A 24,340-nucleotide genomic window follows, 5' to 3' on the forward strand; every position below is an offset into this window, starting at 1 on the left:
TCCACAGTTTACAAAGATTTACAAGATGGGAGGGCTGGGAGGAGTGATAAAAAGAAAAGAGAGGGGGGAAATGGTTTGAAATGGCATCAGTGCAGCGGAGACGGTAAAAGAACAGGTGAGAAATACCATGATATCATAGAATCAAGTGCTTTCACATCTGCTTACTGTACTTAAAGGGACAGTTCACCCAAAATTCAAATTTCACTCATTATCTTCTCACCCTCATGTCGACTAAGAGCTGTGAGAATTTTCAGAGTCCTCCGTTCCTTCTCTGAGTTACGGGGGGGTCCGCGCAGCAGTATTTGTCCATATAATGGTTGTCAATGGATACCAACTTTCTTCGTCCAAAAAGACACACCAAAAAACATCCAAATACCTCCATACTGCTCGTCTGTAATGTCCCTCTTGTATTGAAGCCCCGACATGAGAAATTGTTCAGAAAAAAATTAAATAAGTCTATATTTTAAGCTTGTTTGTAGCGGAAGCTCCCAGTGTCTCAGTTCACTGCTCTTCCTGTGTCAGTGCAAATCTCTCGTGATTTGCACTGACCGGCGGAACCATTTCTCATGTCGGGGCTTCAATACCAGAGGGACTTTACAGACGAGCAGTATGGAGGTATTTGGATGTTTTTTGGTGTGTCTTTTTGGACGAAGAAAGTTGGTATCCATTGACAACCATTATATGGACAAATACTGCTGCACGGACCCCCCCGTAACTCAGAGAAGGAACGGAGGACTCTGAAAATTCTCACAGCTCTTAGTCGACATGAGGGTGAGTAGATAATGAGTGAAATTTGAATTTTGGGTGAACTATCCCTTTAAAGAGGCAGTGCGAAAAATCCATATCTTCGTTTCGAATTCAGCAACTGGACTCAAGGATGAACTGATTAGTTTTTGGTTGAAGGATGCTGTGACCTCACAAAGTCCTCTGAACATCACCAACCTCACTATTCATGTAAACGTGAAAAAAGAAAACAAAATGATATTAAACGTCCTCCTCTTGGTGGGAAGGTGCTTCTATAAAGACAGAGCTGATGTTGAAGAGTTTTTCTCTCCTGGATTGTCTGCCTCCCCCCTCTGTTCCTCTCCTTTCCTCTCTCTGTGACCACCTTCGATGGCCACCAGCCGCTCTCTAATAGCCACAATCAAGCTCACTAATAGAAATGCCACCAACGAATGGTGCAGACCCCCAAAATGCCCTGAAGATAAGTGCAGAGGCGAAGACAGAGACAGAGGAAGTTTTTAGAGAGAGGAGGATATGAGGAAGGTGAGCTGCATTCTGATCGTATTTAATTCCTGTTTTTATTGGAAGCCTTTGTAACACACGGGCTACGGATCATCACATGGTGGAGAGGAAGGCTGTTCACACAACACACAGCGACAGTAAATGAGAAATACTACATGACAGACTGAGCTGCACATGCCTCCCTCCCTGCATTGGTTTACCTCTCCGATTGAAATGAGAAAAGTATTATAGGGCCGACGAAACAACAGAGATGCCTTCAAATATAACTGGCATGTCATATAATACTTTAGCATGAGCAATATGTTGAATTTAATTCTGTTCCCTCATTGCAATTAGTCATGCATGGAAATCAATTTGTGCAGATTTGCTGCTTAGTTGCTGGAGAAACATAATCTATCAGAGTCAATATCAAGCTTTATGAAAAAAAGACATGGTGTTCAATGTGATGACTCATCTCTCAGGTACGTTTTAATACCACGGAGACATGCCAACCAGTGGCTGCCTGGAAGGTAGAAAATGCAAAAAGAAAGAAAGAATGCATTCAAAAAATACCTTGGAATTGGATCATTATTGGTGCAAAGCATCTGATCTCTAGGTAAAGAATGGTACGGCCTTCATGTTTACACATACATCATCATTTTAGACTCCTAACTGTTTGTTAAGGTGGAAAGAAAAAACATATACTATGTTGATGGGGGGTTTCAGCGTATATATAATAAAGTTCCTATGTTCAACACAGTGTGGCATTCCTGTTATTTTGTCGACCCCCTGAACACACACAGTAAATATTACACCTTCCTCTCCTTTCCCACACACTCACCTAAACCTCCTCACCAGTCTGATCACGACTCATACCCCCCCCCCACACACACACACCCCGCTGCCACCCTCCATCTCATCTCGCCTTGGGCTCACATTGTGTATTCATTACCATTAAAGAGTCCTGGGCTTGTCTTGCCATTAGGCCGCATTACTCCACTCTGCGCTTTCTGACATTGGTCACGCTCTGATCGGTAATCTGGTCGGAAATGATGCAGGATTTCCTTGCGGGGGCTCTCCTCCTCAACTTGGATGGGATGGTATAATCAGACGCACACACTCACACAAAACCACACACAGATCCCATTCTAGGGGAGACGTCTGTGCTTCCTAGGGATGTGTCCGGAACCAATGGCTGCTGCTTCGGATGACTTTAACACCGTGGCTGAGACTGATTGCAGCAGACCAGATTTGCTACTGGTTCTGGACTGAGTGGGACTGGGCTGGGCGACAGACACAGTGATGAATAAAGAGGGAAGAATGCAACTCAACCAGTCAGAAGTACAATGCAATATTCTTATTTCATTCCCTATTCACGGCGACAGAGTTGTTGGATTGTGTATTTGATGAGTTTTGAGTGAAAGGGGACCTGTACCATTCACCTCCATTGTGTTCACTGAGCAGCTCGCGTCTCTGTCCCGCTGATCTCAAAACAACATGCACCGATAATTAAAGGTGATGAACCTACTCCTATGACTGTAGGGATTATGGCAATAGGTGAATTTGCCAAAATATTGAACTATCCCTTTAAGGTAACGTCCTGTAGTCGTTGAAGTTGAAGTTTAGACAAAGCGAAAATAAGCTGAAATATATCTGGTTCTCCTGCGTTAATGAGAATATACGTGGATGACAAAACAAGACAAAGCAGCTCTGTTTGCAGAATCTGAGACCAAACTTGCCTGAATAAATATTGCTACCACTATTACACACAAATATTTCAATCTAATGACCATAACTAACTCCCATCCTAATGCTCCCGAAAACATTGTACTTTACAAACAAACATGAATCTTCCTCTCCAAAAAACGCATCCACGGCTCAATCAAGAAACTTCCTGCGCCAACTTATTCATTTTCCAATAACGCCATTATCTCCTTCATCATCTCATTACGGTGTATGCGACTAGATGTTGCGCACCAATTCATTACGAGGGCTATGGGCTGACATTTCCCCCTCCAGAATGGATCATTTATTTGGAGCACCTTGATGGCAGCAGCAGCCGTTAAAACCGTCGAGCCAATTCACAGACCAGGAGCAAGTTATTGTGACAGCCAGCCGCCTAATTGCTCATTTGAGGTAATCACCCGACAAGTCAGAGCAATTTTGAGCACAATGCCAGAGACTAATGGAGGCGGACGTGCTCGCTTGATGAGATCAGAATCACGGAGCCGCCCGCCTGCTGAGTGCCTAGAGGCCCTGAGAGGGCATCTAGGCTGATACTCAGGAAATTATCTGCACCTCAGTGGCACCACAGAGCACTCACTAGGGGGGTATAGCAGGAAAAACATGGGATACTGATAATATAACCAAATATGTGTCATCAAAACTCCACTGAAGGGTCTAGGTGAGGAAGCCAGAGATTGAGAAGCATAATGTTCTCCGCTCAAGAGGAGCAGCAGACTGTAGGCTGCTGTCCAACTCAGGCTGAAAATTTATTTTCACACCCCAATCAAGATGTTTTGTGGAGCCGCCAGCATGGGATGCATAGCTGCCTCTTAGCATGCAAGAAGACTCTCCTGCCACTGCTCTCTCTCTCTCTCTCTTGGTGTGTGTGTGTGTGTTTGTGTGTGTGTTGGGGGGGTTGGGGTGCGTGTGATGGATGACCGTGCAATGCTGGGGCGTTCTCGGTTTAATTGTGATGTCAGTGCATGTCTGTGGCAACCCCGGCGGTGAGCGGTGACAGACAGGAGTGTGCAGATGTGCCTCTATCTCTAGTGAGTGTGTGTGTGTATCTCTCTGTAGTGTATGGGGGGGGAGGGAGGGGGGAGCAGTGAGAAACGCTGACATGATGTTACTGGGGATTCTCAGCCGGTCCCAGACCTGGAGCGGACTCTCAGGAGAGTTTGGCTGATCGGGGGGAGTGGACGAGTCAGACAAGTGTCAGATTTGTTCAGCAACCGGGTAGAAAGGAACAAACCAGCGTGTTTCCAAACATATTTCTGACCTCATACTTCTTTTCTGAATATACCATTATTCTACTGTCAAAACTCTTCATTAAACTCCTCCACTGTCCTAAAATACCTCAACAATACTTCCTGTCTGCTTTAAATTTAATTAATGGACCAGCCAAAGCCTCCTGACACTCAACCCTTTATATTATTACTGATATTAATGTTACCTTTCCTCACTATAGCAACGGTGACACATATTCCCGATGCATAATTCGGATTATGAGTCATCCACGGGACATGGAGCTCCACCTGCAGTTCCTCAGGGTGGTCAGAGGGTGGTGCTGTTGGACCTGAACTTCCAAAAAAAAAAAAAAAACAGCACCCCAGCAACAAATTGATAATGCATATTGCATTACATTAAGGCAGGACAGATTTAACTGAGTCAAGCAGAGGCGTGTGGGGTGGAAATCATTATTTACTCTGAAGCTTATTGGGAAGGAAGTGTTGTATAATTTAAGAAAATAGTCAATTCTGGCACGATGTGTTTTGACTAATTTCGCCAGAGTCAATCAGATCACGTAGGCGCGGCTGTAACTACCTGTTACATTGATCTAGATTTGCTGTTTTTTGAGAATCCAACAGATCTAATCATATTTTATAGTTACAGGACTGCCAGGCATCTAGGGGTCAGTTATTTGCAACTCTGATCACACAAGCGGCACATTTACCGTCTAAAATGTCCAACTATATGACTATACTCCGCCATATACATTTCCTCTTCCTTCCTCTTTGCTATTCAGCTCAGGTTTGGAATCCAGGAGTCATGTTGTTTGTAAGAGAGTGAGAGTCAGTCAGTCTGTCTCGGGAGCCAAGCAGAGTTTTCAGCGAACATAGTGTGGAGTTCTTCAGGGGGAATATATAATAAGGAACATAGCTGCAGCTTCTCCTCCTTTCTAGGGACTAAGTTGTTCTAGACACACAGATAAACAGGCAGACTGACTGGACAGGACAGAAATAGAAGCTGACCAACTGTGCTCATCCTGTGCCAGTTCAAGATTACCAGCATGAAAAAAAAACCCAGCAGACGACCACCAGATGTGGAGACGGCGAACATCTTTGGTTCTCGGGCAGACTACAAATTGAATCATCACATCCTCACTCTTTGCAAAGAGTGCAGAGAAGAGACACTTATGTTGAGTGTCCTTGCTGAATGAACCGAACGCAACTGAAATGAAATGCTAAACCCTGAACCTGCTCCAACAGCACCGCAGAGTTTCTCCAACAACTCAGCATGTATTGACCCATACATGGACTTTTTTTGTTATCACTTGCCTTTCATAGTGTAGAGATATAGAGAGGTCACATGGACTACAATGGTCTTATTCCACCTTAGATAAGTGTCTGCATCCATTTCATTCCCATTCAAGTAATTGAACTGCAGATAACCCCATAAGGCCGATGGAGTCCAATGTGATTTGTATAAAAATGCAAAATATAAGAGGCTGAGATGCAGCCAGTAACAGGGAGAGAACCTACTTACAAAGGTTATTCGACTGTGAATTGATTTGCCTAAATCTATTTATCGCCACCTCAATCCAGGCTCTGTGACACAGTGAGGTATTTGACAATCCCTGGTGAAGGACTGTGCCTTGTGTATGGATTTGTTTTGGAGAGTGGTGACAAAGAGTGTTTACACACAGCTGATTTAGCTCAAGGTAGCTTCATTTCCCGAATCAATGACTCGTTTTTTCGGGGGGATCTTCACCACAAGGCTGTGGGTGATAATCGTTCACCGGTGGTTTTTTTTCTCTTTTCACTTTCACAAACAACTTGGCTGATAAACTGAGCTCCTCAAAAAGGAAATGACACAGGAAATGTTGAGGCCTCCGGAGTCTGACCAGTGAATTTGAGTGTTTCAGACCTCCTTATTGCCAACCTGATCCTGCTAATGAATTTTGCCTCACAGTGTCTGTGCCCAGAGTGGCAGCATGGCCCTGATCACTGAGTGGGCTCAGGGGACAGCGAGGGTGTGAGATGCCATCTGTCGTGTGGCTGTGCTCTCTCCATTTCCCTCTGCTCAGACTCAACAGGAGAGAAGAAAACCACAATGAAAGGTCCGGTCAAGGTGCTGAAGGAGCCAGAACCAGAGAGCACATGAGAAAATCTTTAGCACTAATAACAGCTGTCATTTTTTTTGTTTGTAGAGGATCAATATGAAGTGTGGGCACCTGATCATTTGTAATAATTACACAGACCGTGTGCGATTTTAATCTTGACACAATCTGTCATGTCTGTTGTTTATAAAACCTCCAGCGCAAATTACCTGTTTGTGCATTGTGTGTGAAACGCCCCAGAGGTCTTCCTGGAATATGCAGCATGCGTGAATCAGGCTGGGTTTTGTTTTTCTGGCAATTCTTCTTTTTCCCATCTTCCCTCTGTCATAACAAATATCATTTAGTGACATTTTGTAAAGTAACATTTTGAATATTTTCAGGAAGAAAACTTTATACTTTAAAGTTGGTGATTTTAAGGAACTGTTGATGATTTTAGGGAACTGTCTCCATTTCTAATATTGAATTCTACACATTTAAATAGCAATAAGGAAACTTATCAGCAACTATCAATAGAAATACCTACTATAGAGGCAGGCTTGGCTTTGACGTCTCAATATGTTGAAGATTTACCTCTGTCTCAAGTGTTAGAGTCGGTATTCATAAGTTAGGATCATTTGTCCAATTAAAAAAGCCTTAATTGTTATATTATTAATTAATTGTTATTGTGAAGGAGCCACGGGAACCTGAACCCAGTTTATTGGCTGACCATTAAAAATCATGAGAATCTTTGGCTTTACAGTGTAAACAGATGCATCAGTGGCTTTTTATTTTTTGTGGATCAGAAAAAGTAGCTACTCAAGTGCGACTAAATCATGCTCGCTCTTGTCTCGGCATGATATCCACAGGTGTCACAGAGTCAACAGGTACTGAATTTATTTCGATTTAAAAAATAATGAGCTGTTCAAATGTCCGGTTATGGATAAAAGTATCATAACACAGGAGCTGGCACTGTTCCAGAGTCGGACCGCTCTCGACACTGCTCTTGAAAAACCCTAATGGGCTTTGTCATGGCTTGTTGGGTCGCACCTGCCCTGGCTGACAATGCCAATAAAGTCCATCCAAAGCAGAGCCAGCACACGTGAAGGGAACAATTTCACACCGTGTTTGTTTTTCCATGCTTCAAAACATCGAACAGAAGCCCAGTAGCATCACACAATGTTTGATGAGCCATATTCATTAGCGAATACTAATAAATGGCTTCCAAGCAAGACAGCATTAGCAGCATGTTAGCAGCTCTATGAGGCTGTTTATTCTAACAAATCCAAACTGTGACACAGGTGAATGAATGTATTGGACGTATTTAAGATTTGTCAAATGGAGCATCTTCATCTGCTCCGGACAATCAAACGCCTGCAGCGCATTTTCATGTAAATCTATGCAACAGTTGGGATATTTCCATACAGCCATGTTGGTTTGTTGCAGAGGCAGAACAACGAGTTAGAAGTTTTAAGCTTTAAAATCCTATTTTTCTTTGAACAAGTATAATGTCAGCTGGTAGGATAACTCCTTTTCACTGCTGTCACATGTGGTTGAAGTTTTTCGAAGGAACAAGTGAGTGGAGCTGAAACCAAAGAGGACCAGTCTGTTGGTGCTGCACCGCATGACTGAAAGAAAAGTCTCAAAACAAATAGACGGTTCTGGTGAGACGGTGACAACCTACTGACAGACTCCATCATTAAAAAAAGCAAGAACCGCTAACTCTTGGTATTGACAGCGTGGACTCCTTATCTCCCTGTTTTCTCGCTCTGGTGAGTTTAAGTCTGAATTTATAATAATAAAACTCCATAACAGAGAGGAAACCGTTTAACATCCCACAATAAAACCTGCAGAATACACTGTGCCCGAGGATACAGTACATACAAGAAAATAGCTCTTATCCTTCATCGTTAAATTGGGGAATTGAAGCTTATTGTGTCCAATGCAGAAGTCCAATTATGAAACAGGGCTCTGTTACAAGGTTCCACAACAGGATCAATGAACACAATAGGTGAGTCCCTTTTTGTACATGTGTTAACGGGGGAAAGGGCCAAAGACCTTCCCTTAAAGGAAAATGTCAGCATTTTACAGAAGTCAACAACAATGATGTGAAAGGGATTTAAAATTAAGCCTGAGCTAACAACTCAGTGATTTGCAGAATTAAAGGTTCAGTGTGTAATAGCTGGCTAGGTTTATTGGCAAAATCTGAATATACTACCCATGAAAATATTTGTATAAGTGTATAATTGCTATAGATATCACAGTTTTACCTCCATATTACACACTGGACCTTTAAAGAAGCATGCGTGAAGATGAGGAAGAGTCTATTCTGCATCTGAAGCTCTTAAACCACAGAGAGTTGAAACATATCCAGGCAAAATGTTCCTTTCATTAAAAAAACACTGGTCCTGTTATGCAAACATCAACAATGAAGCATCAGGTTACCACAGCAAAGTTGCTCAACGCTTCAGTTATTTTGTCCAAACATTGATCCTAATGCCAATGACACTTGCATGCATCCCATAATCAGTTCCACTCATTTTACTTCATCACCTTATTTGACTAATTACCAGAGACATGGGTAATTCAGTTCCACGTCACGGAGCACCGAGCAGCCTTTGGACTAGTTGTAAGTGAAGCGCGGGGTGGGTCGCGGCGGGCCGGCTGAACTTGGCGGCGTTTCAGGCTAGTGTGGAGGAGGATGAAGGCTCGCTTCCTCGCCTTCTCCGAGTGGGAGAGCAAAGGCCCCGCAACACTCTCAACCCACGTGTGCAGAGGGAGAAGAGGGCGGGGGGGGAGCGAGGCTGAAGCGAGCCGCCCACACGGAGTTTGGAGATGGGAGAGGGAACGCCAGACGTATTCATTTCACAATGGGATTCTATTTTCAGAGAGATGGAGCATTACTGCCACAGTTTATACACCTGGTTTTTGTTAAAAGGACAACGAGGAGTTTCTATTTGGTTATAAAAAAGTCTCATATTAATGTGGATGAATCTCTGCTACCCACACTTGTTAATGGGCCCATTTTTGATAAATATATAGTTTTGTCTCTATCATTATTTTATTATTATTAGTGGTGGCGGAAATGCTGGTCGAGCCGATCAGCGTTTCCTTACTTTCGGTTTTGCGGCGAGTCTTGAGAATAACGCAGCTGAATCGCCGTTTATGGTCGGAACTACGACGGTATGTGATCGTCTTCAAACCTCTGACTTTAATTATTGATGAATGAAAACATGAGTCTGTCTTGCACCGGTCAAATAATTTTACGGTGCGCGTGGAGGCTCATAAATGTAGTGTGAAAACGCTTCGCTTTTCCAAAACTCCTCGTTGTCCCTTTAAATCAACTCTCATCAGTCAAAGATAACGCTTATGGACTGGACCCATAGGTTACTGCTTCAAACTTGAACCATAGTGATAAGTTTGGGGGTGAAAGGTCACAGACTTCACCTCTGTTATCACTGATGAGATGCTATGGAGCAAAGCATCCCAGTGTGGAGGAGGGGTGAAGCTCTCAGGTAAATAAAGGTGTGGTCTACGTCAGGTTTGTGTTCTGTAATAAACTGACCGTGAGCCAGCTTGGCTCTGTTGCCCCGGCCTCACTCCTCCTTCCTGCTTCTTATCTCAGAGGAGTGTTTACTGGCGGTAATTAGGCCATTAATCAAGTTAATGGAACATCCCTGAACGGTCTCACTGTACTCTCTCCCGCTGAGCCGTCATGTCGCCCTGGGACTGGACCCCCCCCCCCCTCAGGGTGAGACTTCCTGGGTCATGGCTGAAAAGAGCCGGGCCTGCCCACCGATCTGTCAGGGCCACTTCTCCTCTGACATCCACATATGTGGGCACTGCGGGAAAGGTGACGTATCAGATGTAACCGCTGTCAGCATGGTCCGCTGCACCGCTGCAGACTCCTGAGGAGACATCAGCCACGGTGGCGGGACAGCTGCCAAGGCCGTGGCCTCCAACAATGGCGTGCGCCGCGGGCCGCAGCTGCCACAAGGGTTTGAAAAAGTCAGAACCAAAAATATCAGCGTACAAAAAAAAACATTCATAGTTGATTTCTGGTAATAAATCAACAGCGCTGTTGCCAAAAAGCTTGTTTTTTGGCTCAGATGGCAGAGGTGACATGAGGTTGTTAACCTACCAGACCAGAAAGTTACCAGAAAGTTGGAGCAGACAAAGTGAAGCAAAGATCTGCAAGGAAATTTGTTTTATTTCTGGGTTTTAAAGAAGCGGCCAGATGAGAATAACTCGCTGGTGTCTGTCAATAGCTAGCTACACCGAATGTCCACACAGTCGGTACAGTCATGGTTGATTTACATAAATAAAACAACACAAAAATACCCCCCTGCTGTTTGTCTGCGCGCACCCTCAGGGGATACGGGAGCGCTAACCATTACCATGCATACCGTAGAATAAACAATGTCGTCTTGGTGACAGAGGTGTGAGAGCTGAGGGCAATTTGTTCTGATTATAGAACAACAAGTATTTTCACAGACAAAACCTTATGGCATGTTCAAAAACCGATTCTAATGTATACTACAGCTTTATATATAACGATAAACACAAACCCTGAAACAAATAAAGCATTTTGTTTTGCATTCATCTGCCTAAATTGTGTCCCTGTAACAATACAAGCATTAGAATACAATAAAACCCTGTGTTGTGTTTTTGTGCTCGTCTCACCAGTGTTCTCCCTCCGGCCATTTTCTTCTCCATCTCTAGAGTATTCAATCGTCCGCCCCGCCAGCCGACCAGAGCTCATCCCAACCTGCCTCCCTGAACAAGTCGTGGTGTAATTGCTTGTCAGAGCTGTCTGCGTGCCTGTTTTTCTGCTCGCCGCCACGCACCTGACAAGAAACACATATTTACACACAAAAATGAAATTACAGGCAATTTGAGAGCAGGAGGCTTTGGAAGCAATGCCTGCTATCGAGCTGTCCAAGTCGATGAACTCCTCTCACCCTTGGCTCTGCATCAGTGTGAAACAAAAAAGCTGGAGAAAACGGAGGAGCGGGAGAAGAGAAAGAAGAAATACTGAGGGAATTCTGGCTCGGCCCTCTGATAATCTGCCATTCATGTCATTGTTTCCTCACTCTACCCCTTCTGCTGCTCATTTCCTGTTTCTGAAACCACACTACCAGTCTTCAAACTGTTTTATCGGGGAAGGCAAGCTGGGCTGAACGAGTACCGGCTCCACAGTGCTGCATGCAAAGGTGTTGTAATGACTTTAACCAGCTTCACTGATGCAAAAAGGAATTAATACATACTGACTGTATGATTTGCTGTCATAATTACCCACCTTAACTAATTACAGTGACTCATTTAGATGAAGTAGTGGCTTCTGGGGCAAGTATTATAAATACTTATTAGGAATAAATTGAGAATAATCAGAGAATAGCTATGTAAAAATTACCTCATAACTTCACCATTGATTTATTTAATGAATTCCTACACAAATTAAATGGTGATTATAAAGGGATTTTGACACCTTCAACTTTTAAATGTGTTTACTCAGCCCAGGGTGCAGGTGTGGTGGAGACAATTATATGGTTCAAATGCAAATGTTGAGTTTCAGATTAATTCCTGCACCTGCACAAAGCAACAATATTAGGATAAAAGATTTCAAAGTTACAATGTCTTGATTTAAAACGGCAAGTTTCTGAATTACACTGTAATTCACTGTTCTTGACTTTCAGCTTGATTTCCAGTATTTCTCAACTTGAGGCCAGGTGAGGAGAGGTGGAGGCGGGTCTCAAATCAATTCCTCACAAGGATCTGAAAAGTACCTGTGAGGCTAACCAAGCACAGAGTGACGTAGTGGTATATAAATAAAGCCCATGTGTCCCACTGTGAAGCTGTGATGCTAAAGATGTTGATTGACAGGTGTTCTCCCAGGTGTTTTCACTTACTCTGACTGATTAGACTCCACTGCTGCTGCTGCTGCTGCTGCATCCCATCCCATTATCAACGCACGTGTTGTGTTCAGGACCAGCTGGAACAAACTGAACCTGTGAAGATTTGAAGATCATTATTAAATACACATGCTCTATGTGGTTCATGATTCAATAAAACTAATCATGCCTGTCATGATTTTTGTTTTGTTGTGCAGTGCGCGCCTACATATACGTACTGTATGTATGCGTGTGCTGCACTTGCCTTGTTTTTTTGTGTGGTCATTCGTCTGGTTTTCTTGTCGTTGTGCAGTGCATGCCTACATATACGTTTGTATGCATGCACTGCATTTGTCTTATTTTTCTATATTGCAATTTATCTCTGTAAGTATGTGTGTGAATGGCACTTATATAACTGCTGCTACTGTAGTCTCCAATGTCTTGGTCCACCCCAGGCGGCGGGTGCGGACCATCACATTCTGGATCCATCCATTTAGACTCGCACTTTACCTATTTAAACTTGCACTTGCACTTTAGAAACTGGCACTTTACAGATCACATGCACTTTATGTATAGATATGAATGTGTATATGATTGTGAACCACTGTATAATTCTTGTGTATGCCTGTCTGTTTGTGTGTTACCTGCCAAGGGACTACGGATGCAAATTAGCAAGTTGCTAACTCTTTTGTGCATGCGTACGAATGTTCATTAATGTGTATTGTCCCTTTTAAATAAAATTTTTTTAAAAAAAAGATGTGTTTAAAATAGATGAATTTCATGTCTCTGCTGTTTGTACAGCATCTTATTTTTGTGGTTACCTGTATCTGTTCCTGTCTCAACTTGTTGTATCCCATCTCTTGCTCAGTGCATTTTGTTTCCCACTTATGGATTCCTATCACTTTTGTAGCTGCGAGCGCTTAGTCTTCCCCACAGGCAACAATAAAAGTTTCCCGTTTTCCTTTGTCCACAAAGGCGCCCCGTCCCCGGCTCAATGAACACACTGTATCTGAATATAACAGCTGGAATACATCTGTACAACAGCAGCGCCTCGGCTATGCGGAAAAGAAAGAATGGCACTCTGTATGTCGGCCATGTTTGTGTGTGTTTACTCCTGAGCCGAATTGTGTTTGACATTTGTTCCAGACAGATCTGTTTGGGCCTGGTGGTATTTCGGGATGAGGAGTCAACAGAGGCAAGATGCGAAGCAAAGATGTGAGGAGGGTCGTGATGGGGAAGCCTATGATTGATATTCCCATTAGCCACCTGACAAGGTGAGGACAAGGCTCTGATAATGAATTGTGACACGTTAATGAGCTTGTCTAGCACAGACAATACCTGATCAGCCCTCTTACCATTTAACCTTTGATACCAATGAGGGAAATTGCAGGCAAATAAGGGTTTTGTGTCACTTGCGCAGACAGAACGTGACTTTAAAAAACAGTGTGCTAGACAGTTGTTTGTGGCTGCAAGTTTAGGTGAAACTCATTTGACGGCTGCTTAACTCCAGAGAGTTTTACATCTGGGCCAGAGCGTGTAACGTGTCTACGTCGTTTCTTTTTTGGCTCTAATTAAACACAAATATGACATTGCAGACAGATGAATAGGAAAAAAAAAAGATACCGAGTTAAACTAAGTTCATTTCCAGCTGCAGGAGGTGACAGGGTGGATGCAATGCTGTTATAAAATGCATCCCCCTATTTCTAAGTACTGATTCATGTAGGTATCTTTGTGTTGTGTGCTTATAAAAACTACCTATGTGGAAAAAATAGTATTTTTTTTCCTCAGGCTGTTTTACAGTGTGGATACTGTATTTTTCAACACATTCCTGCTCAAACAGGTTTGTCCTTGCGTGCCGAGAGTGAGTGCAATGTTTGTGTGTGTGTGTTTATGTGGGTGTATTGATGTTACTCCTCATCCCACCCCTCCCTGCACCTCATTGGGACGCTGACCGCCTAAGTCTAATCCCGGGGGAGCTCATTAGAATCAGCGGAGAGGAGAGGGCCCCAGACAGGGTCAGGACAAACTGCACTGCTGAGCTGCATAGTGATGGCTTCCGCTCTGTCTTTATGTCTGTTTGGTTTGGCTGCGTGTCAGTTCATCTGAGCGGGATGGCAGATGAGAGATTGGCGCGCTCAAGCACTTGACAGCCATGTTCGACACCCACATGCTCACACATGCACAGATAAACACACATACAGTATACACAGACATCTCAGATACCCACTCCATGGCAGACATATGTGCGTATACTCAATCGGGAGGTGTGTGTGTATATTATGCTCATGCGAGGAAAAAGAAAAAAATCACACACACACAATAGAGAGTTGTCACCTCGCTGTCACGCGACAGTCAGCAGCGTCCTGTATGATGTATGACAATAAGAGAGGAGTGCGAGCAAGGTCAGATACGCTGCCACCCACGAGACACTCATTAAAAGCCTATGCATCTCAAGTGGACTCCTGCAGACGTGCATGACATGTATGCATGTGCGTGTGTGTGTTTGCGTTGTTCATCTATTTGCCGTTGTGTGTAAGTGTGTTTGAGCACGCTTGAATATCAAACAGAAGTGTGAAGTGTGCCTTAGAGCAGGGGTTCCCAAACCTTTTCATGCCAATGCCCCCCAAATACACTCTTAGAAATAAAAGTGCTAAAAAGAACCATATAAGGGTCTTCGGCTTTTTTACTATAAATTCTATTTCGTAATAATTCTCAGAATATAATCATTTGATTTGATTATATGATTTCCATTTTTTCTCATCTTCACTCCAATTTGCTGGGGGACCCCAAGACGGCCCCCACTTTGAAACCACTGCCTTAGAGTAAAGCAGATGAGCTAACGTGTTTGTTTTTATGCTAGGAAAAAAAAGGTAACAGTGCTTATTTCCAGACTTTCATCCCAGCGTTTTACTCACAAAACCAAAAATAGTCTCTGGTCTTAGAATGACAGCAACAGGAAAGCCTTTATAAACACTTTCCTAATATCACCTGAAGATTCCCAGTCATTTGTTGCACATTTGTTTGATATATCACACACATAACTGCAATAATAAAACCTATTTTCTTCAGATCTATGGTAGCTATGCAGGGGGTGGGTGCACTTCACGTTATGGATTGTTAGAATCCTGCTGTGGATGAATGTTTTTGTGGGTGACGGTTGCTCACCTGATCCGTGTGAGCGTGTGCGGCCGGCCTCCTCCTTGATCATCACCGCCGGCAGGAAGTCTGGGATGCTGCTCACATCCTCGGTTACACTAAAATGGATGGCACAGGGGGCGAGAAAGGCCAGAGATGCTGTTATTGCACAAAAGCCCGTGGACACATAAAGAGTTTATCATGTGGGTGAGCAGAGAGGAAGCTTGCTAATATCCTGAGGCCATCGCTACACTGTCCAATGAAGTCTGATTGACTCCATACATCAAAGGGCGTGTGTGTGTGCGCATCTATATGTCTCAGTGCGTGCGCGTGTGTGTCCCACAGAGAGGAAGGCTGGGAGAGCTCAACAGCTCTCTGTGCTTTCAGGCGACAATGAAATCACACGCACACACACACACAGTAGAGGCTCACGACTTTGGTTTAATTGGGAAAGTGCTGTGAAAGATGCCAGGTTGAGAGCGTTGGGGGGAGGCGGCGTGGTCACAGGAGCTGAGGCAGAGAGCAGGAAGGCAGTGTGGTGTTGGCTGCTTTTCTACCCACCAGGGGTGCTCCCCATTATGAATGGACCAAAACAGCAGGATGGGAGGCTTGATTGGAAGCAACCGGAACCTGTTTGTTGTTTAAAAAGCCTCCCTCCCTTTCTCTCTCTCTCTCTGTTTATGCCTCTCTGCTTTGCTCTCTCCATCTCCGGGTAATTAGGGTGCTGGCTGGAAGAATGATCAGCTGTCATCCCCAATGGTGGCCTTCCACTGCCTGAATGTCAACACTGTCTGAGACCTCCTGTCTGAGTGAGCAGCACACTCAATTAGAGACACTCAGTCACTGCAGGAGCTGGTAGGACAAACACTATGACACATTTACACAAACACACACTACAACGTACATTATGAGAACAGCCTACTTGTATGCTCCAATTCAAAATCCATCATATATATAAAAAAAAAAAAAAAAAAAAAAAACGGGACCCACACACTCATCTTGATTCACCACAGTGGTTTCCCTGTCTCAGCTCTGGGCAGTTATATTAATTAAAACGGATTTTCAGGACATAAAAGTAACTATTGCTTACAGTGCCCTTTTTTTTTTTTCGCCAACTCCCTCCGCAGGCAGCCATCACTGCTGGATGAAAGCGGCTGCAGGTAGAGTAGGTGCAGGGTTGCCCCCTTTGCTCCATTCGGCTGCATCAAAGTGTTCACAGTCAAAGTGCGAGGACAAGTTTCATCTGCAGCTTCTGAGACTTTTCTGCTGCTTCTGATTCAATGCACCGCGCTTTGATGGATAGAGAGTCCACTTCAGACTCTTCATACAGAGAGGAGAAGAGCCTGGTTTCCATTCACCCTGGTTCCGGTCTAGAGAGCGGATCTGGAACTCACCAAAATAAAACTTCTGGTGCACACTGCAAAAATTCATTATCTTACCAAGAATATTTGCCTTATTTCTAGTCAAAATGTCGTTTCTAGTCAAAATAAATCTCATTATACTTAAAATAAGACTCATCACATTTAAAAAGTAGCTCGTTTTCAGACACTTTTTACTTTTTTCAAGCAAATTTTCCACTTTAAATAAGTAGAAAAATCTGACAGTGGATCAAGTTTTTCTTTCTTATTACAAGCACAAAAAACTTGCTTTCACTGGCAGATTTTTCTACTAATTTCAATTGAAAATTAGTTTGAAACAAGTGAAAACTGTCTAAAAACAAGTTAATTTTTAGGTGATTAGCCTTATTTAAAGTGGAAAGAGATTAGTTTAGACTAAAATTGAGACATTTTGACAAGAAAGAAGACACATATTCTTGGATTCTTGGCAGCGATGTTGGTGATGCCATATTGTGGTTGTTGTTGTTGATGATGGTGGAGCATGCTACATGGTGAGCATCACGCAATCTATCTCTCTTCTACCCCCACCGCTCCAAACTTTATCGAAAAGATGCATTTACAAACTACAGGTATAGGATCAAGTGCCTATTAAATAAAACAGAACTGAAATAGACAATAACTTGTAATACAATTAAATACAATCAAAGAAAAGGGTTAATTTAATGGCTCTGGGATTTTCATGTAAATTATATTCTTTAAATAAAAAGGTTTCACCGCATTTTTATTAGCTTGGTGCTTTTATTTTGATGGAAAGGCGCATCCATCGAATTCTGGATCCTGTCTCTCTCGCCCTGGTTCTGAAGTCTAAACTTCATCCTTCATCTGGTTGCTCAGGTATCAAATACTCAAATGTTAACCCTTTGGAATAAAGCTCATATTTGTTTCCCGTCAGCCTCTACACACAGGAATTGTCTCTGAGCTGAATAACATATTTGATTTATTCTCTTTTCGTGTTTCTTGGCGTCAAAATGAAAACCATAAACGTCGCCAGGCCTCGTCTTTTCACAGCGTCTCACACCAGCTAAAGAGCAGAGAGACGCTTCGTGCCTGCATTTGCCTAATTTCTTCCACTGTTCCACATCATTCTCTTTGACAAATTGAAGAGCTGCCGCCGACCATCTGGACGTCTCCGGGCCTCTTTACATGTTGGGGATTTAGCTGATGCTAATATCCACAGCCACGTATGATGGAGTGAGCAGGTAGGGGTTCGCTGCCTTCACTAAAAATAACAGCAGGACAGGAAGAGACTGATGGATGTGCATTAGCTGTTGCAAAAAAAACAACAAAAAAAAATCAAACCTCTCACTGTTTTGGTTTCCAGAGTCATTTTGCCTCGTCATGAATCTGCACCCACACAGAGTATCCTTCTCTCCCACCGTTTTAATCCTGCACTGTTGACACATGCACAAAACGAGTGCAGGAGCTCCGTACAGACCTCCGGGCCCTTGTTCACTGCTCTCCCAGAGCCCGGTGGAGCGTGATAAAGGGGGATTACGTGATTTACCCGGCATAAATCTCATCTTTCTCATCCCTGTCCGGGAGCTTTGGAACGTAATCGACTGTGCACATATGACAGAGTCAAAAGGTGTCAGTGTGATTTGAGGAATTGTGTGTGGTGTGGGTGGGAGAGAGTGAGAAGGACCCAGAGAGAGAGAGAGAGAAAGAGAGATGTAGAAGACCTCTCTGTGTTTTAAACATTACATTTAGCCTGAGATAAAGTGGAGCTGGGTTAAGAGAAAGAAGGACTCTATGTCTTTTACTTGTCTGAGTCACATTTTGGCAAATTATTGGCTGCATGGATTTGTGCTTCTCTGTATGTGTGCTACTTCTGAAAGTGTGTGTAGTTGTGTGAGAGAGACAGAGGGGAGATTGAGTTTAGAGGAATCCAGAGACTCTGTGGGTCCTGTGAAATTAGAGCTCTCCATCTCTGTCCTCAGGGCCAGTGTGTGTGTGGTTGTGTGTTGCCAGGGGTCACTGCAGGAATAAAGAGAGAACAGTCAGAAACCGCTCACTGAAAATACTCACTAGAAAGAAAAGAAGACATGAAGCCACCCAAACTGTAAAAGGTGTGTGCTTGTGAGTGTGTAAGTGTGTAGATGCACGTTTACATACCTGTCAGTGTTGTCTACACTTTGTATGTGTGTGGTAAACACGCTTTGGAAGAAGCAAAAAAACAGAATCATTTAACAACACTTAACACTTAGAAATCATCAGTTTTTGCATTAAAGGGATAGTCGGGCCAACTTGCCAAAATGTTGAACTATCCCTTTAAGCGAAACACCTTTCATTTTTTCACCTACTTTTTTATACGAAGCATATTTCTGTTGAAAAAGCAGCAATAAAATAAACATTGCCAACATATTAAACGTTAGTATCCATATTAAAAATGTTATAGGAGTGCGGGTCACAGTGGACTCAGGTCAGTCTTTTTATGTTGCAGCGAGAGAAGAAATAGAGCATGTGGGATGTGAAGCTGCATTTATTTTCCATTTTGACTGTCGCAAAATATCAATCATCCCTCGATTTTAACAGAAAAATCTATGAATCAGAAAATGGATCTCATATAAATAATTTCCAACCATTTACGAGTGATTGCTTTTTTGTGATTTCCTGTGGCACATCGAGCGAATTAAAGTGTTTTTGCATGTCAGTCGAATCTGTAGCTACAGAATTTGCTCTTTGTGTTTCAGGACATTTTCTCAAAGTTGCGACAGGGGCAGTGGTCAGAGTAATTTCGGTGCCAACATCAGCACCACTAACAGTAAGTGTATGATGTGGGTGCACAGTACCCAGTGTTACATGGTGCTCTGTGTTAAGCCTGTGACTGTCGGAGCTGTTTGGAAGTTTGCATTTCAACCATAAGCCATGTAGTACAGTCTCTATTTCAAAGACTGGAGTACATATTTGTGCATTCATGTTATGTCTGAGTAAACAGCTTGTTGCATGACTCATCAGCATCCTGCCAAATGCCTTCATATATAATCTTGCACAGACTGAACTGTGGTACATAATTTGTTTTACACTGATGCACATATTTTTTTTCTTTATGTTTATGTGTGAGTTTTAAAGAAATGATTTTATAAACTGCAGCACGGGGCAGCGTTAGTACAACTTATTTAGTCAATAGCAGCTCCAGCTATCATCCGCTCCGTCTCTGCTGCTCCTTGTTTCTTCCTCTCAGAGGTGATTTTGTGCAGCTCTCTGCCCTCGATAGTCTGCCTCGGGCTGTTGTGCCCAACCTTTACCTCTATCCGTCCTATTTTCTCTCTGCCTCTCTTGTTTTCTTACTCCACTGTCTCCTCAGCTGCCGTCTCAGCCCTGATTACTTGTCTGGAATAGATGCCTCACGGGAAGTTGTCTTCTTGCCTGGTTTTCTTCCTCCTCCTGCTCCTCTTCTGCATGGTAATCCTCTGCCGCAGAGTGAACGTCTTCATTGGTCCGGCTGCAAACAAGGCCTCCTCGGGTCAGCCTCTCTCACGTACTTCTGTTGGCGTGGAGCGAGCACATCCCACAAATTGTGTCTCTTTAATGATGATCCAACATCCTGCAGCGTTAAAGAAATGTGCAATATAATGATACATGTTCATTTGCATTCAATAGTTTAAAAATGAATGAGTTGGAATTAGGGTAGATGACCAGGCTGGTATATTGATGTTAAAATGAGCAAGAAATCAATTAAAAGTAAAAGAGAGGTACACTGTGCAGGTATCTGTATCTGCATGACTGTTAGACTGAATATTAATGACTCAGTAATGTAAGCTTCTTATCTAAAGCCATAAAAGTCCTTTGAAAGTTTTATCACCTATGAAACTGTGTGTAGATACTCTACAAACCTCAGGATCAAATTCAGCTTGATCTTCATTTCAGCCACAGCCTCATCACACTTGATATAATCAGGATGGCTCTGACCAGTCTGAGGGGAATAGAGGAGGAAAAGATTCAAATCAAAAACCACCGTGTCCTGTGAATATTTTCTTTTAAGCGCTGTGGAAAATTTCTGAAATCAGTCATCGCGGCTAAATTGTGTTTCTAATCTGTTTTTGAGACAAACCTTTCCCCTGATTTTCGACAGAGTACGCGCTTCTTGCTTCAGCTCAGGACGCCAGTGAACATCACTCACATAATTGCCCGTTATCGTAATCATGTGCAGTCATGACACGACGGGGAAGATACAGCCCCATGGTGGGAAATAAGTGTGATTTATGCCTCATATCTGTAACCACATTACAGAAGCGACATAATGGACACATTCCCAACTTAATTGCACATTACAGGAGACCAGGGGCATTTTCCATGTTATTAGGATGTAAATATACCGTTTGAATTTAAAAAGGAGCGATGTAATATGTCGCAGTAATGATGTCAAATTAGCAATGACATAAAGAGAGGATGTATAAAGCTGCAGATTAATAGAGGGATTTAATAGACGTCGCTGTTGCAGCTTGAATGCATCAATATTCAGCTGTGCAGAAAGAGGCTCTGAGCATTTTAGCATGTAACATGTTTAAACAAGACTACTACTAAAAGTTATTGATGGATTACCTGTAGTAGTGCAGACTGTGTGTGGTGTGGTGTATGGACTTGAGCACTTGGACTTATAGCTGCAGTTGATGAAGCCTGGGCCTGAGAGGTTCTCTTTGATCAAACTCTGTCTAAAATAAAGGGCCTACTAGTTAAATGGAAGCAAATCCTTGTTTTTGTTGAAAGCCAAAGCTAAATCAAAGTTAAATTCTCATATGAAGCTGAATATATTAGCTCACTGTTATGAGTTAATCCATAACAGACAATAGCAACACAGCAATAACTCCTCATTTAAAGGGGACATATTATGGAAAAATCACATTTTGAAGTCTCTTTAACATATTATGTTGGTGTTTGTCTTGCCTTCTGGCCCCCAAAATGTGAGAATTGACAAAATAAATGTGTAACTTTCAGGCTCTCTAGGTTGAAATCCAGGTGGTTTTACGAGCTGGTCCCTCAATTGTCATACAATGATGTCATCAGCTTTCTAAATTGCATAATACCACCTCTACCTGTGAGTACCAGTGTTGATAGAAGGGGGCAGTGGTGAGCAGTGGCTCATTTTCCTTTAAAGGGACAGGCACTGAAACCAGCCGTTCTGAACAGGGCTATTTTGAGCTGATGAAAAGAGCTGTGATGTTTGATCCTTGGGGTATTTTTGACCGAAGCATGTCACACACAGGTCTTTAAGACACTGGGGAACTATTTTAATTTGTGAAAAAAGGGCATAATATGTCTCCTTTAAAAGGCCATTTTCTTGTCCAGGGTATGACCACAAAATGATAATTATAATTTTGACTCATGGTCTAAATTTAAGTTTCGCATCTTGATTAGAAAATTGACAAACAGATTAAACACTAAAAACTCCACCAGTCGAATCTTAGACCCTGAGATATAAAGGGATAAGTCTCAGTTCGTGGAGTCATTTCAATCAATCGTCGGTGCAGGAGTGTGTGGGTAAAATACCCCGTCAAGGTGACACGCTGCAATTAAACAGCGGCAGTCTGTCCACGATGAGCTGTCATCACTGAGCTGTCACAGGTGCACGGGGCAGCTGTAAGTGTAATTGCTACAGGCCTGTGGGATGGAGCTGCAGCCCGTCTCCTGGTGGCGATAGCAAGCTTCACTGGAAGATCGGCTGTAAAGGAGACTTTTAATACATTGACAAATGGTTATACAGTGGTTGCCAAATTAACAGTGACCTCCTCCCTTTGCTGTCTGGTGTGGGTGATAATGTGCAAAGTCCTGTCGGGAAGTGTGCTTAATGTTCAAGATAATCTGTCCATTATGTGAGTTTAATATTAGGAAGAGAGTGAGCGAGTATCAATTAAGGTTTTTTTTTTCTGCAGCAAATGGGCAGCAATAATTCTTTTGACAGTGATTCAAGCAGGCAGACCTAATATAGATTTTAAATAAGTAGCTATATGTGAAAATAACTAGAATCAGTGCAAATAGCGTTACTCTGCAGGAGAAGCCCCTTCTCTAAATCACTACGGTGGAACTAGATGTGCTTACTAATTGAGTCGCAGTGCTCTGAGGAAACTAATAGAGAGAGGAGAGAGGGGGAAAAGGAGGAAAAGAAAGGAGGGAGGGGGGTTCTGCTCATAAACAGTGTTTACTTAAAGCAGCCCATCGCCTTATTAGTATTAATAGCAGTGACTTCAGAAAGCTCATATTCTGCCATTGGACAGTTTTGTATTATTTATGATTGAAATGAAAGCCTGGGAGTGCAGCAGCAATGGAGGAGCGCTGCATAGCAAACGATGTTGCCTATGCCAGTTTACATAACCAGCACTTGGGTAAACAGCGGATTAAGCCCAGCACGGGGCGAGGGAAAAACGAGAGCAAAATGTTATATCCACACATTAGCCTATTTGAGGCGGGCTTCTGGAGGACGCTAGGAGAACATGCACGGACCTTCTGATGCGGCTGGTCTTCATCTGCAAGTCCTTTTGAGCATGAAAGTGGCAGCGCGTTGCAGAATCCCGCCACCGGTTCAACAGCTTCCGTAGCGTTGATCTTAAGAAGTCGGGTCAAAAATAAGCAAGCAGCAACTTGAAAGCTTCCTGGTCTTAATTAAAGACACCATCTGTTAAATTTTATTATTAAAGCTGTTAGTGCGAGGCATTAGAGCAAATGAACACAGCTTTCATTTTCTGCTCTATTTACAGGCAGCGGGGTGGCGTGTTGAGCAAGGGGACATAGGATCCTGGTGCAGAGCAGCAGAGCTCCCCTGCTGAGGAATCCACATGAAATCCTTCCAAGGCAGTTCTTCATGACGCTGACTTTAGGTGTCTTACTTTTTTAAATAAGCATCTTAATGAAGTGCTTTTTGTTTCATTTATTTTCTTCTTTTAAATTGAAAACTTGATCATTTCATTCTTATGCAGTATTAAAGAACACCTACAGCTTAACTACACGATTTGAGCGTTTTTAAGACACACAACAGAAGGACAAAATCATCACCAGACCACCACAACATATACTGAATCAATCTTTATTTATATTAAATTAAAAATATACTTTTGACAGATTCATGTAACAAACATGAGGAACGGTATATCTATGATATAAAGCTTTGGGTATGGTTTCAAAGAACTCCGAGAGATAGATAAGGGGACGAGGGAGGGGGGAGGGATGGAGAGCTAACGTAGGTGAGGAGGAGTAACTGATGACGCCTTCCCTCCACTATGCCTCCTCTAAACGCATGCAAAACAAATCAGAAGGGAAGTGGAAACAGGTTGTGTCGTGAATGCCGTGCTCCGCCTTTCAGGGAGGAGGCGGAGGAGGTCAGACTTGGCTCAGTAATATATCCAGTAAGCAGGGGAAGGTAACACCGACTCCCAGACAGGTCACCCAGGTTAGTCGGCAGCACTGGTTTCAGTTTTATGAGATTTAGAAAGAGGGCGAGACGGAGAGGGGAGAAGATGTCGCCACTCGGTGATAAATGAAAAGGGGGAAAAGGGGGATGTGATAACCAGGTGAACCCAACGGCCGCGCCCCCCGCCCGTGGCCCCGCCCCCACCCGTCGTCAACACTGCAACTTTAACAGCGCTCACCGAAACTCAAACATTACATGAGGACAGCCACAAAGCCACCAAACAGAGGTGCACATGAGAAAAGGGACAACA

General features: G+C 43.1%; 1 protein-coding gene across 1 annotated transcript in view; it reads right to left on the reverse strand.

The window, feature by feature from the left end:
* Positions 1-20,053: 20,053 nt before the first annotated feature.
* Positions 20,054-24,340, reverse strand: part of LOC146990836 (receptor tyrosine-protein kinase erbB-4-like) — a 215,932-nt gene continuing 211,645 nt past the window's right edge. The window contains exons 27-28 of the transcript XR_015037761.1: positions 20,522-20,601; positions 20,054-20,232 (exon numbers count right to left, since the gene is read on the reverse strand). The gene's annotated coding sequence lies outside the window, so the exon portion shown is untranslated. The remainder of the gene's footprint in view (positions 20,233-20,521; positions 20,602-24,340) is intronic.

Source organism: Trachurus japonicus, chromosome 2 (genome assembly GCF_045865225.1).
Source record: "Trachurus japonicus isolate A0001 chromosome 2, Traja_1.0".
NCBI classification, from domain to species: domain Eukaryota; kingdom Metazoa; phylum Chordata; class Actinopteri; order Carangiformes; family Carangidae; genus Trachurus; species Trachurus japonicus.